We start from the raw sequence: 13727 nt of genomic DNA on the forward strand, positions 1-13727 counted from the left end.
GTAAAGCGAGAAATTCGCGGAAAAGGCTCGTCTTGCGGCAGATCTCAATGTTAAAATTTAAAATACGTTTTTCAAAGCTATTCCAGGGCGCATTTTTGCCATTGGAAAGCGAAGACAAACCGATCGAAGGGCGTATCTCGCGTCCCGCTGTGCGGAAGGGGATGACGTACATACGTTCAGTATGCAAGGGGGCTGGGGTACGACAGCAGGTCGGTGCCAGAAGCGATACTTTTTGGAGAAAGACGTACGGGGTGGCGAAAAAGGAGGGGACATTTCTGGAGAAAAGCCGGAAGCTAGACCCGTCACGGATTTTCTTTATGGCGAGCCACGGGGTTTCCGCGCATAGCGCATCGTGGATGTTAGAACGCCTTGTACGCACGCGAAGGGTCCAACGTGACGGCTTTCGTTCGAGCAAAGGGGGTTGTAATATTTAGAGCACTGACTTTTTCGTGAATTTCTTTCGGCCGGATATGATTCGCATTTGGACTTTTCGCGCGGAATGTTTCCGGCTTTTAAACTGGCACGTATTCAAGAAGTAAATATATATATACGCCTGCATACGTTATAAACGAAATGACATACATAGATACGGAATGCTTAAAAGTGCTAAATGCACAATAAAAAGAAAGGCGAATATGACTCGGATTCTTTGAGGTAAACCGCAATTGTCTCTGTTTCCGAAACGTATTTAGAAATTTATTTATTACACGCTGCGAGTGTAAAAAGAATCGGGGAAATTTTGTTCCTCGCTTGTGGTCGGATGCAATGAAAGAAAGGAAAGGTGAGGATAAAAAGAGAAGGAAAGGGGGGTCGACAGGTCGTAGTTGTGCTTTCTACCGTTTCCGCGGTTAAAAGGTACTATATCGTGGTTGAACACGCCCACCTAAAGCACCTGCTAAGAGCCTTTCCATTCCAGTTGGCGGTACGACAGCGTGTTGCCGACTTAAAAGGTTTAAAGAGCGCCGGTGCAATATATATCGCACGATGAATGGTGATAACGTGGTCTATAGTCCATTGTCCTTGAAAGACATTTCACACATACAATTTTGAGCATACCGATTCGATCGAGAAATAGCATTCTTTATAATAGAACATCGTGTTATTAAATTAAAAAAGTTATACAACAAAAATTATATTAAAAGTCAATTTGGATAGAATGTTTTTATTTATTTTTTTTTTTACACATACGCATACATATTAATAATTATTCATGGAAAACAATGGGATCGTTTTATAGTTAAAGTTTAATCGAGTTTAATACAAAAATTTATGATGGAAAATTATATTAAAATAAATGTAAATTTCGCTATATTATATACTGGCAACATTTTACATCTTTGTTGCATAAAACATTGCATGAAATTATATGAAAAAAAATGACGTAGCCCCGACCTTTCTGTTGCAATTCCAGTCGCGATTACAGTTTATATCACGAAATAGCAGGAAGATTCATTCTTGTATTGCGTAGAGATAGCGTTGGTAAACATGTCCTCCCCGTATGTTCCTTTTGGCCCGCACTGCCGCTTTATCAGACCCCAGACCGCGCAAAGTGCAGTTACTGAATGACCGGACGATTCGTCTCTTCGATGATCAGATATTCACGAACTCCGAGTAGAGACGGGTGGCTGCGGAGGAAGATGTCCTAACTAATAGAACTGCGACGGAGGGAGACAAGTTTGCCCATTCAAATTTCAGGGACGGCGGCGGTCGATGATACAGCGATTCAATGTTGCATGCATCCTTGTGAAGTCATTGCGCGTCGCGTCACCGCCGAGGATCACGACAGCGAGGCCGACAATTTCAGTCAAATTCTTCCCAAATGTACTACCAAATACTATCTTTAGAACCTAGTTCTTTGCAACAAATTTTTTGTGACACGCATATTTATTATTAAACGCAAAATATAAAAATAACACAAGCATACAGTTGATAAAGAAAATTAGCAAAGATGTGGTACCTCGCGATATCGACTGATCAAGTTTAGCAACTTGATGAAATAGATATTATCACGCATCCGGTTATTCGTTTAAGCTGGGGGAGATTAAAACAATCGTCGACACGCTGGACAACGTTTTATTTCGGCAGTGGGCCAATAGAAATGAGAGATAAAGAGCTGGTCAATATCAGAATAGTGGCCTCATTGATGTCGTCGTAAAGTTCGCTGATAGAACGGCTAACGGCAGTTTTCGAGGATACCCATTTCCGCCGATAGAACAAGAGGGAACAACGTGTCTTTTATCTTACCGATATTCCCTAGAGTTTCTCAGACTAACCATTCTTTCCTCCACCATTACAGATTCTTCCGGTCGTTCACAGAACTTAAGCCTTTAGTTTCCCCAGTGGGATATTGGACGATCTCGCGTTTTACTTTCTCGTATTGTCGCGGTTACAATAGTCAGTGGTCTTAACACGATAAATTGATTCCGATCATTGTCCAAAACGGTCGTCCACTTCGATCGTCGTAATGATATAAAATATAAAGCGCAAAATCGCAAAGTACGGGAAATTTATCCGGCGACGATTCTGTCGGCCGCCGCTATTTTACACTCGAACGTGTCGATTGTAAATAACTGATTCAAATTCAGGGCAAGTTCCACTTTCACGCTCGGGTAATTGTTCCCGCGGATCGTTGGATAACCAAACGATTCGTATCCTTGACGCGCGCCCGCGAATTCACCTCCCTCTAACTATTCTGAAACCAGACGGAGCGCTCGAGTCGGTGCTGAGGCACGTTCCTGCGCCTGCTAAATGATGCAAATACTAATAATGGCGCAGAGTGAAACGTTGGATAATTGAAATGTAGGTAAACATCGCGCCGCCATCCACCCCTGTTCTCCGGACGGGTGAGACGTGGGATGAGTTTACGGGCTCGGCATGCTGCAAACGTCGGGACCAGGCAAAAGGCTGAGAAGGAAGTAACGGGGCAGGGGGGGAGATTGTCGGAGACCAAGACTCTCGGAGCGAGCACCGATGTAATATGCGCGTACGCGGGTTTCCGGGTTTATGAGAGACGTACGTTTTGACGCGTCGAGACGTCGAGACTGACAAGCGGAACGATTAATCTCCGGAACGCGCCACGTAATTCAGCTACGCTCACGTTATTGTTTCACCTCGCACAGATTATAATCGATATAGTTCGACAATGTCATGTGTCATGCCTAGCGTTTGTCTGAAGTTTGCAACCCATTTTTTCTCAACGAGAAAAATTATGAGAAGCGTGATCGCTTTATCGTGATTTTTTTAGGAATAATTCAAATTGTATGTATACATTATACAACTATACGCTGCATTTCTACTATTCCTGAATGTTCCGTATATAATCGTGCAAAATACAAATATATTATAATAGTAGCGAGTTTTTGGGATATTGGAACTATTTGGCTGCTCGTATATAAGGTAAATGTAATAGGGTCGTAGTTATTGGCCACCAGACAGTTATTGTCCACTTGGGTTTACGAAGTACTAATTAGGATAATGGCTATGTTTATGTCTTCCCCCAACGATCGGACAAGAAGCCGTTGCAGTCTGAATTACATCGAGAAACTCGATATTGTAACGGTTCGAGCGAGTCTTTCTCAAAAATCATTTTCAATACTCCTGTCTGAGCTTGCGCCCTTTTTCATTTCGATGGCGATCTCCATGTATATTCGCATCCTTCAAGATTTATTTTTTATCGTTTCTCGCGCGTTTATAAAGATTATACATCAAATTAGGGGAGACATATTAGAAGGCGGTTTCAAATCGATATGATGGGGTAACGAAATATTGCTAATTACACGATTAGCAAGACAAAGTGAACGAAGCAAAATATAGTAGAAGAGATTGATTCGAAGCAGACGGTGCCGAGCACCGCGCATGATCCTCTACCCCCTCTGCGCTCGTAAAGCTTTTCAAGGGGTGGTTGGAGCCCACGTGGCGCAACACGGTGCTGTGTCAGTCGCGTCCGACAAGCCAAACGCGTATCACGTTCCAGAGCAGCCTGATTTCACGCGTTTCGCGATCGCTCTTCCTTGATAAGAGCGAGGTATATATATAGTCAACTTCCTCAACGGTGCTGTTCTCGTCGTGAATCGTAATCGATCGGCTGTACCTATTATCGATCGTGTCGTAATACTCCGAAAAATCGAAGAGGTAAGAAACGTTTCCATTTTGACTGTGCGTTGTACAATTTCGATATGTATGCCAAAATCGTAAGTCGATAAATTCCATTTTAAATTTCTCGAAAACAATCGACGCGACCCCGATAACATTCGTCCAGTTGATTTGCAATTTGTGTTAAAAAACGATTTATTCTATATTCCTCTCTCTTATTTTCCTCGACGCATCAGCAAAAGAGCTGTATGTCTATAAAAAAAGAATAGGTTCATATCGCTGTAAAATGTTTCGTATTTTAATTCTTTTTTGTTCTACTTTTTGAAAACGTTTTTATTGTTATTTTGTACTGCGTGATCGATAAAATGATTCGGATTGCATAAAGGATATTAAAACACTTTCCGCGCTACTCCGTTCACAGCAACTCTAATTAACCTTTGTTACACGACTTTGTCTCTTCAAGATCCATAATAATGACTTCACGACGCTCTTTCACATATGTCCCTTGTTTTCCTTTATATATAAATTTACATTAAAGTGAAATTTTTCCTTTGCGCGTTTACGTAGTTATTATCTTGCACATATAGAATGCCTGTAATGCAATATCTCGAGACGAGGGAAGAGACGCGACAAAATCATTGCAAAACGTTGTTTCGTTTTACGAATTAATAAATTTGATTAAAAAATGCTTTTTTTTGATAAAAATTTCTATCCGTTTTGCAATATAATATCCGGAGCAAGAAGAGATAGAAGAGATTAGAAGAGAAGCGACAAACGATTTACGACGTGAAAAGAGTTTTGATATCCATCCTGAAAGAAAGATCGCTATAATTCGCGATATGAAACGCGATCGCTACACCGCAACCGCTGTCGAGGCAAACGGTGTCGTGCTTCGGTGCATAATTAAAGCGTCTGACTCTAATCTGTGGAGACTGTGAACAAATGGCGACTGTCATTAGAACGCCACGTATACGAAAGAGAGGAATGTGTCCGTGCGTGAGAACTGAGAACGAAACTAATCAATCGGCATCCACGAGTGGAGCTTGAAAAAAGTGAAAAAAAAGTATCGCGGTAAAAGCGAAAGAGAAAGAGAGACAGGGAAAGTATTTCGCGCGCGCCGTCCATTTACGCATATTATAAATTACCGACGTGCTGCCGTCCGTCAATAACTTTTTCCACTGTTAATTTCCCTGTGCCCCTCGCGTTGTCTCTGTTAATGAGAGCCGCTCTCCGCTCTCTCGCTCCCGCCCGAGAATTAATTAGTTTGAGTAACCCAATTAAAAATGAAAGACTCGGCACGAACACTGCCGGGCGCACCGACCGCGCGATCGTTTCGCGATTCGTTAGTATGACAGTCGTCTGTTCTCTCGCAAAAGCGAGCGCGGAATGTAGTATCTGGTGAAAATTAATTCACTTTTCACAAATATCTCCCATTGACATAAATGGTTCGTGCGTGTATGATCTTTACATGCGTAGGAGCTTTACGGCAGAGTTAATGTTTCGGCGCGCTCAAATTCATCGGTCAGATTTCTCTGCAATATTGACAAATTTCTCCGTAATACTCTCTAAAAAGTATATTTGTGTTCTGATATTTGCATGGTTTAAATATCATCTTCGCAATGGCCGAAAAAAATCGAAATGTCGCGAAATATCCTCGTGAATGCGGATGCGCCGAACGCTATTAAACGCATTCGATTGTATACATACATTAAACGTAGATAAACGTCAGAATGGTCGAAAATAAAATAAATCGAGATTCGTTACCGGTTTGTAATCGAAGTTTACATTCCAATTTTTCCGTAAACGCGATATTATCGCGAAAATATACAGACGGTATTATGCTAGAGCGAATTAACCTGCCGCAAAACCAATTCAGTAAATGAATAAAGAATAAATTAAATTTAAAGTTTAATATAAATTACGGAAATTTAATATCAGTATTTTTTGAACCACAGAGTTCCATATAGTGCATTGTTTTATACGCAGTAGTATAATTAAATGTGTTCTGAACGTTGTATATACATACATTATATTTTGTACGGTGTACATTAATTTTATATATCTTTTATAAACAATAGTGATTTACATTTATGCGTAATTGTAATTGATCAGTTGACTTATTTGCGACAATATTATTTTTTACAATTGCGCCGAGGTAATTTTGGTTAATGAACTTTACGTGATATCGGCAATACGTCGTGAAAATTTACGTTGTTATAAAATTGTACAAAATTCATTTTATTTCCTGAAAACGAAATTCAGTCGTAACGCGTAAGATTATATTAATTTAATTTTGCCGATATAAAACGAGTCGTGTGCGGCAGAATTGTCCGAGCTATACTTATAATTGATGACGCTTTTAACAATTAGTTAAATTAGCTATTTAACATTGGATTATCTTACTGGTAAAAACACGTGCGAATATTTAAATAAATTTCTTTTAGCTTGTTGCGAGACTGAAAACGGTAAAGTTGGTCCATTCTATTAAAATAATTAAACACAGATCTGAGTGAGGTTTTACCGTGCAAAGTTTTACCGGTTTAATACTACATGCATTTTAATACTATGCGCGGTATGTATGTTATCTCTTTGCGCTGTATCATTTGGAATGATATCTGAGTGCATTTCCGAAATTAGTAAATATATGTACATCATCTAAGGATTAATTTCGCGGAGAAGAAGTTTGCGAGGAAACTCCACCTTTAAAACTGCGCTTCCTTATCTAATATATGCCAAGGAATATTGTGTGGTCGTAAGTTTTCTTACAGAAGCTACGCAGCGCTCGTTCAATTAATTAGTAAAACGTCAAAATGTTCAGCGTCGTCAAGAGAAATTTATATGTAACTTAAACGACACAGAAGAGCTACTAAAAAGCAATTTAATTAGAAACTAAATTTAAAAATCGTACGCGCGATTTAATCAATAAGAGATCAATAATGTATTTGCTTTTACAATAGCGTATTGTTTTCTAGTTATAAGTATTTCATTTAATTAAAACGAATGGTTTTCTAATGAAGATAAAGAATATAGTTGCGATATAGGTAATAACGTGTTATGTTACATCGCATTACAAGCGTTCCAGGAGAAATTGCGGGCACAACTGCCAATTTTACATCGTCTTTTTCGAGGATTGCGAAATTTTTTTCGGACACTCTGCCCTTTGTGCATTTGCCCTTCCATTTGAACGGATTGCATTGATTGGTTTCGTAACCATTCGCCTGTGAAACAACTATATCGCATCATAGTTAAAAAAAAAAACACGAGCGACAAGACCGCTTTGTCGAAACAACAAACATAACGCACTTCGAACCTTCGGCAGTGATCGGGCTCAGTTTTGCAATCACGGTTAACCATATCGCACCTCCTAGGAAAAGATAAAGTCAACTTCTGCAGAAAAAGTTTCCAAAAAATTGAAACAATGCGAGAAGTAGCAAAATATTATTTATCGCACAATTAATATAAAGGAAATTTTTACATTCTACATTTGCAATTTTGTGTGCGGGTTAAATCCGATTCGCGATAGTCGGAGTTGATTGCTCTCTGCGATTTTCGGAGGATCCGCCAAAAATATCTCGGGTAAATACACGCGTGTGTTTAATATATGTTTCCGAAGCCGAACGTAAAAGTATTATATGATGAAACAGGAAGAAGAGAGAGCGAGTTTAAGCAACGCGCTTCTGGTTTTGATAGGTCGTCTGTACGTGACGTTTCGATAAACAGTCACAGCTTATATAGGTTCGCTATATTCCACGCGCGAGGATCACGAAAGCCGTCGGTTTACGTCACGAGTTGGACGCGCTTTGCTACAGAGCGATTTCATTATACAAACGCTCCGTATTTAGAACAAAACATTTCATTAACTCAACAATGCGCGCGTTTACCAATCAAAATCGACTACGCGTAACGTATATAGGACGTTCCGCAATTCCGAGTCTGATTGAAATTAAGGTTTTTAGCTTATGCCAAGTTATGCCTAAATCTTGATATCCATCGCGTGAAGCCTGAGGCACAAATTACGTAAATAATTTTTGTACTCTATTATTGATTCGTTAGAAATTACATATGAACGCTAAATTTTCTAATACGTATATAAACTTACGCGCGTACTACTTAAAGTTCCAATCGACGTTTCCATCGAACAAGTAGGGCGACGCGGCAGCCGAGAATGACAAGTTGATAAAAATGGCGCATTGATTGACGGAACGCATTAATGCAAATTAACAGACTGCGATGACAATCTGACGGACCCATCGGGATTGCTAATTATATATAGAATCACGTTGACGCAAAAAATTTTTATGAATGACAGACGGTGCCGTATTGCCAGCGATGTCCAATCGAGCTTACCGCTTACAATTTTGTCATTGACTCGCGAGAGAAGAATAGCTTCCGTTCTCCCCGCAATCATCTTACCGCTTTCTTTCTTGAGATCTTTGTCGGATTTGTATTAAGATCGCGACGTGTAAGGAAGATAAAGGAAAATTAAAATCGAACCCCTTGGAGCACGCTCGCCCTGCGCTTTCCGCGTTGGTTGATACCCCATGCCGTGGTACGAGCCACAGGTGTAATCTTCGAAAAGGCTCCATTGGAGCACGACAAGGAAAAGGGAGTAGATGCCGGGAACGGAACTATCTCCGCCGACGACTACGGCAACGACAACGATGACGACGACGACGACGACGAAGGCGAAGGGTAGGCCAATCTAATCTGGCCGCGGGCAACGGAAGGAGATATCGGCCACCCTCTGTCCTCCATTCGAGTCGATCACTCACTTGATCATCCCTCTCCGTTTTATCATTCGCCATTCCCCGGCACAGTCAGTTCGCCTACTACGCATGGAGATCGACCGTCGTGCTGGATCCTCGTGCCGTTCGTTCCCCTTGTCCATCACCGTTCGTCGATGTAACCCTCGTAAAAAGTTTCTGTTCTTGATTAACACCACGACTCGATTTAATATACACGAGGGTTTTCAGAAAAACGTGGAACACGCAATCGTCGATTTGTGGATGGCAGTGGCCGAGGGGAAACTCGTAAACGCGACAAAGCTTGTTCTTCCTATAGCAGTTAATTTAATCTTGCTTTCTGACCGATATAGAGTAGTTTTTTCTAATCTTGTTAAAGAAAGAATGAGATAAGGAGAAGCCTTGATTGTTGCTAAATACATAAGGATTGGAATTGAATTTTAACTTTTGTGAGTAAGCAAATAACAATATCATTATAAAATATTAAAAAATTCTACAAAACACAATTAGGAAAAGATGGATCTTGCTGTGGGCAGATTTTAAAATGAAATTTTGCATTAGATACTAAAAAGATGTTTTTTTTTTTTTATAAAACTGTATTTTTGTTATAAAAACGTATTTATCTCGATCACGCGCCACGGCGGGTTTCTTCAAATATTTGATTCCTGGACCAATGAACTATGAATCACGAGATGGTCTCACGTTATTAGACGAAGTTCCAAAGGGACAAGATCGCGAAATAGAGTGGCCCAAGGGAGCATTCGTGTCGGCTAAATGGAGAACATCCTGCAGATTATCGAAGATATACGGATCCTATATAATGCTCTACTTAGTCAACAGAGTAATCAAGCGAGAATTCTGATTCAGATCGTGATTTATGGATACATTAATAAACTCGCTGTTTATTGCAAACTGATCAATTAATGTTGTTCAATTGGCCGTTGTTGTTCTGTCCGAGTCATTGGGTATAAATATACAAATATGCATGCAGCGTTGGATAAAAGGACGTAAATAAAGTTTTCTGTACCGTACAATGCGTATTATTTATTAAATTGATTGTATATAAAATTAACTGAATGCTTTAAAAGAGAGAGAGAGAGAGAGAGAGAGAGAGAGAGAGAGAGAGAGAAAGAGAGAGGTAAATTATAAGATAAATAAGTTATTTTTAAGTATCGTTGTTTTCTCGACAAAGCATTTATTTCTACCGGTATAAATCGAAAGGGACGAAAACGTTAATGGCTTTCGATCATCGTCGTTTATCACGTTGAATCTCTTCCATTGCTGTATAACCGGGACATCGAGTGCTTTATGGTCACTTGGTGGGCTCGCGCGGGTCCATAAATCAAGCTTGCTTGACGAAATTCCATCTGGAAAAAAGACGTGCGAGCTTCTGGGATTTTTACATTGTCTGCGGGTGACAAATAACGCGTGCCACGCCGGCGGATCGCCGTCCATTCTAGAAACGAGGGAGTGTCTTGTAACAAGCATAAGAGCGGAAAAAAGGGAATAGGTGGATCGGCGAGTAGGTGAGGTGAGTTATTTTCTAGCCTCCGTGGAGTTCGAATTACGCGGCGAATCGTCGTCGAGCTGCGAATGCTCCATCATTGTACTTCGATAAAAGGGATCATAAATCTACGGGCGCGGCCGTCACTCCGCGCGACGAAGTTTTCACGAAGATAATCAAGCTCCAATAAGCTGAGAGATGTTAACGGAACGGTATTACTGATTGCGTCTATAAAACATGTTAAGATGATTTCGTCCGCGATATGTGTTTATGTTATGAATAGCTGAGCGTTGTTTGAATAAGCTACATTAAATATCATTGTAACGGGCTTAAGAATACTGGAAATTAGATATGTACTTCACAGTTGAAGATATATATATATACTCACACAGTGTTTTAAAAATCTTTGGATTTTAATTCAATTGAGATTATTACTCGACTCGAATTAATTGACTTATGTATACGTCGACGAGACGCTTAGACAGAATAGAGCCGGACGCGGCCAAGCGAATGGACGAATCGCGCCTGGATGAGACAGCTGAGAAAGCATGCGCGTACTTTATACGAAGGCGCATAAAAGTAGATCACATATGAAAGAAGAATATGTTGTAGTTTACCCGGATTTCGTATTCGCTGACAAATTGCCGCAAGGAGCATATCTTTCATCATTGCGCTTCGGCTCGAATGGATCATAAATCAAAGGACGTGTTCAACCCGTTTCCGAGGGAATTCCTTTTGCTGTTTCCCCGTCTCCGGTAGGTGTGTAATGCGGTATATAACTAGTCTTTATCAAGTTTTAATAGTCACCGCATTACCATACACACGAAGGGTTCGCTAGTAAATATCAGATACGGCACTTGTGGGGGTTACTTAATGGTATTTTCTAACTAATAATTTATTTCTTTGAATTTCTTGTATAAGCACTTGCTTCGCTATTTTAAATAGAATAACACAATTGAAAAATCTATGCTACTAAAGATCTATTGTCATAGCAAATAGATAGCAAAGGTATACCTTTCGTGTCATTGTTCATTAAATAATTAAGCAAAGTTCGGTAGAAAATTATTCGTGGTAAAGCTGCGTGTATTGAAAAACATTTTCTCCACTTTACAATATTAACTTTCATTATCATATTATATTCTTTCGAAAGAGAAAAAACATCTTACTTTCAGAAAAGAGCAAAATGTCTTTATCTTTTAGGATTTAAATGTGATTATAACCGTTTTCCGAGTCTTTGCAAGCGTTTCAAATTAAAGATTCGAGAAAAGCTTCAAATGGTCGTTACTGTGGCGACGTCTTTTCAAGACGTCAGTTCATCCTTTTTATCCACTCTTGTGGAATTTTCCGAAGGTTCTGTGAAGCGCAAGGCATATCAAGAGCGAACCTTCGCTCTCGTCTGTTAATTGACTATAAACGGTTCAGTATTGTTTCCCCGGAAATTCGCCCGTGAAGAGAAACTCAATGTATCCTTGGACCGACTCGGGACCGGCTCAATGAAAGGAAGAGAAAGTGGAGGGATGAGATAAAAACCGTATTCCCTTCAAAATGTCATCCCCCTGCCCTCGCGTCTGCGGCCTGTCTCTCTGTCTTTTCTAATGAGCACGGAATATCCGTCAATGGCAATGAGTGGCTGTTTGCAGGGTCAGCTTATTTCTTCGGCTTCCTATTATGAATATTTGTGCTTTCCATCCTCGTCCACGCGTTTCTCTTCTATCCCCAATCGTCCCCGTCAGCCGTTGCCACCCATTCCTCCTCGTCGCATTTGCCGCCGGTCGTCTCCTCGTTCCGTCCTCGTTCGGCGAAGAGTTAAAGCATATTAGACCAGCTCTCGACTCCGGTTCCATTGCAAATGGGGGAGGGGGAGGAGAATTCGTCGTACCCTCTCTGGCACTGGAGAGTACTGGTCAGCCCTTCAAAAGCTCCTTGAACCCCGAAGCTTTCTCCAAATATCACGGTTACCCGTTCGGTACCTCTACTGGCGGCAGACTGCCGAATGGCGAATGTCGAATGGCGAACCAGGCAAACTGATGATGGGGAAACACAACGGTGCTCAGCGGAGTCGCCATTGTAAGCCACTCGTATCGAACGGCTACGACAATCGGAATCAACATCGGGATTATTCCCGAGGAAACGAAACCGATTATTTCTCCTTGAGGACAACGGATCGCGACTGTAGGGAGATACGCATTTCCGTAATCCATATTTATGAGGACGCCATCGCGCGCGGGATAAAGATTAATGGAAGAGAGGGATTAATACGCGCGCGTATACACACGCGATGTGAAGCCTCATCGCGTCTGAGTTAACGACGTCGTAAATAATAACATCAACGCGACGTTTCGATAATGCGAATGCAATCGACCGGCCGGGGGTCGTTTTGCTCTTTTTTTATGTTTTCTTTTCTCTGGCTTCGTGCCTTCATTTTCCTTCCTCTTGTGCGACGACTCCCTCCGTCCCACCTCAAGCTGTTAGTCGTTCGCGACCGGCAACAACGCTCCTCGTCCTTCGTGTTGCTATGAATGAAATTGCATTCATTATGTCAATTGCTCTACCATTCGATGAAGAGCCTCAGTCCCGAGAGGCCACTCTTCCTTTCGATCTCTCGTGGAACAGCCATCGCGTCGCGGCGGAGTGGAAAAAAATTGTGGCGTGTGTTATGTTGCTTAGGTTTCTTCGCGCCTATCAATATCGATCTCAGATTATACCCGAATGTGGCATAGAATACATTTAAATATTTTTTCTCAACAGAAGCACTTACGCATACGGAATATTGCCACGTGCATATCGAAACGTACTATAAGTGCACTATAATACATTATCGATCAGTATTATGATCGAAACTTTACGAGAATTGACGCCGCGTAATATCTCCGCGCGCGCGTGAAATTTTATCTGAGGAGGCAAGACCAATTTGGCGAATTACCGAAAGTCTGGAATTCAATTTTCAATGACAGGGCGGATGATTGATGTTTTGCAGCCGGGGCGAGCGTCTTTGTCGATGGTTCGAACGGGCGAATTTGCGTAAGCTAGACCGCAAGATCCACCTCGCGCGGATGCACATTTTGTTTCCTGGAAACAGAGTGATATCAGTGCCGCTCACACCCCAAGGCCCAAACAGATTACAGTGACGATCGATTGGAACTGGGTGATCCGCTAAAAAAAGCCCTCGCGCACCTTTTCTAAAGAACCACTCTCCCCTATCGCTCCTGCCACGATTACTTTGAAGTCATATCGAAATCTTCTGACTCGCTACTCGCTTGGCTTCGACGGACGGCGATCGATTGGTTCTTGGCGATCAATAACGCCAGAGTTCCCGCGAAATACTGCTAAATATATAAATATTGTAAAATCATAAATCCGCAAAATCTAATTACGTATTTTATATAATT

At 41.2% G+C, this 13727-nt stretch overlaps 1 protein-coding gene across 4 annotated transcripts in view; it reads left to right on the plus strand.

Moving 5' to 3' along the window:
* The window catches only part of LOC143904937 (EGFR adapter protein), a 105085-nt gene that overhangs the window by 58034 nt on the left and 33324 nt on the right, over positions 1-13727 (plus strand). For 2 of the 4 annotated variants that reach the window (XM_077419945.1, XM_077419946.1), the window contains exon 1: positions 3948-4131. The exons of the other annotated variants lie outside the window; for them this stretch is intronic. The gene's annotated coding sequence lies outside the window, so the exon portion shown is untranslated. Of the gene's footprint in view, positions 1-3947; positions 4132-13727 lie in introns of those variants that run through there. 4 annotated transcript variants of the gene reach the window in all.

This window comes from Temnothorax americanus, unplaced genomic scaffold, assembly GCF_048541705.1.
Source record: "Temnothorax americanus isolate GAGA-0224 unplaced genomic scaffold, ASM4854170v1 Scaffold6, whole genome shotgun sequence".
NCBI classification, from domain to species: domain Eukaryota; kingdom Metazoa; phylum Arthropoda; class Insecta; order Hymenoptera; family Formicidae; genus Temnothorax; species Temnothorax americanus.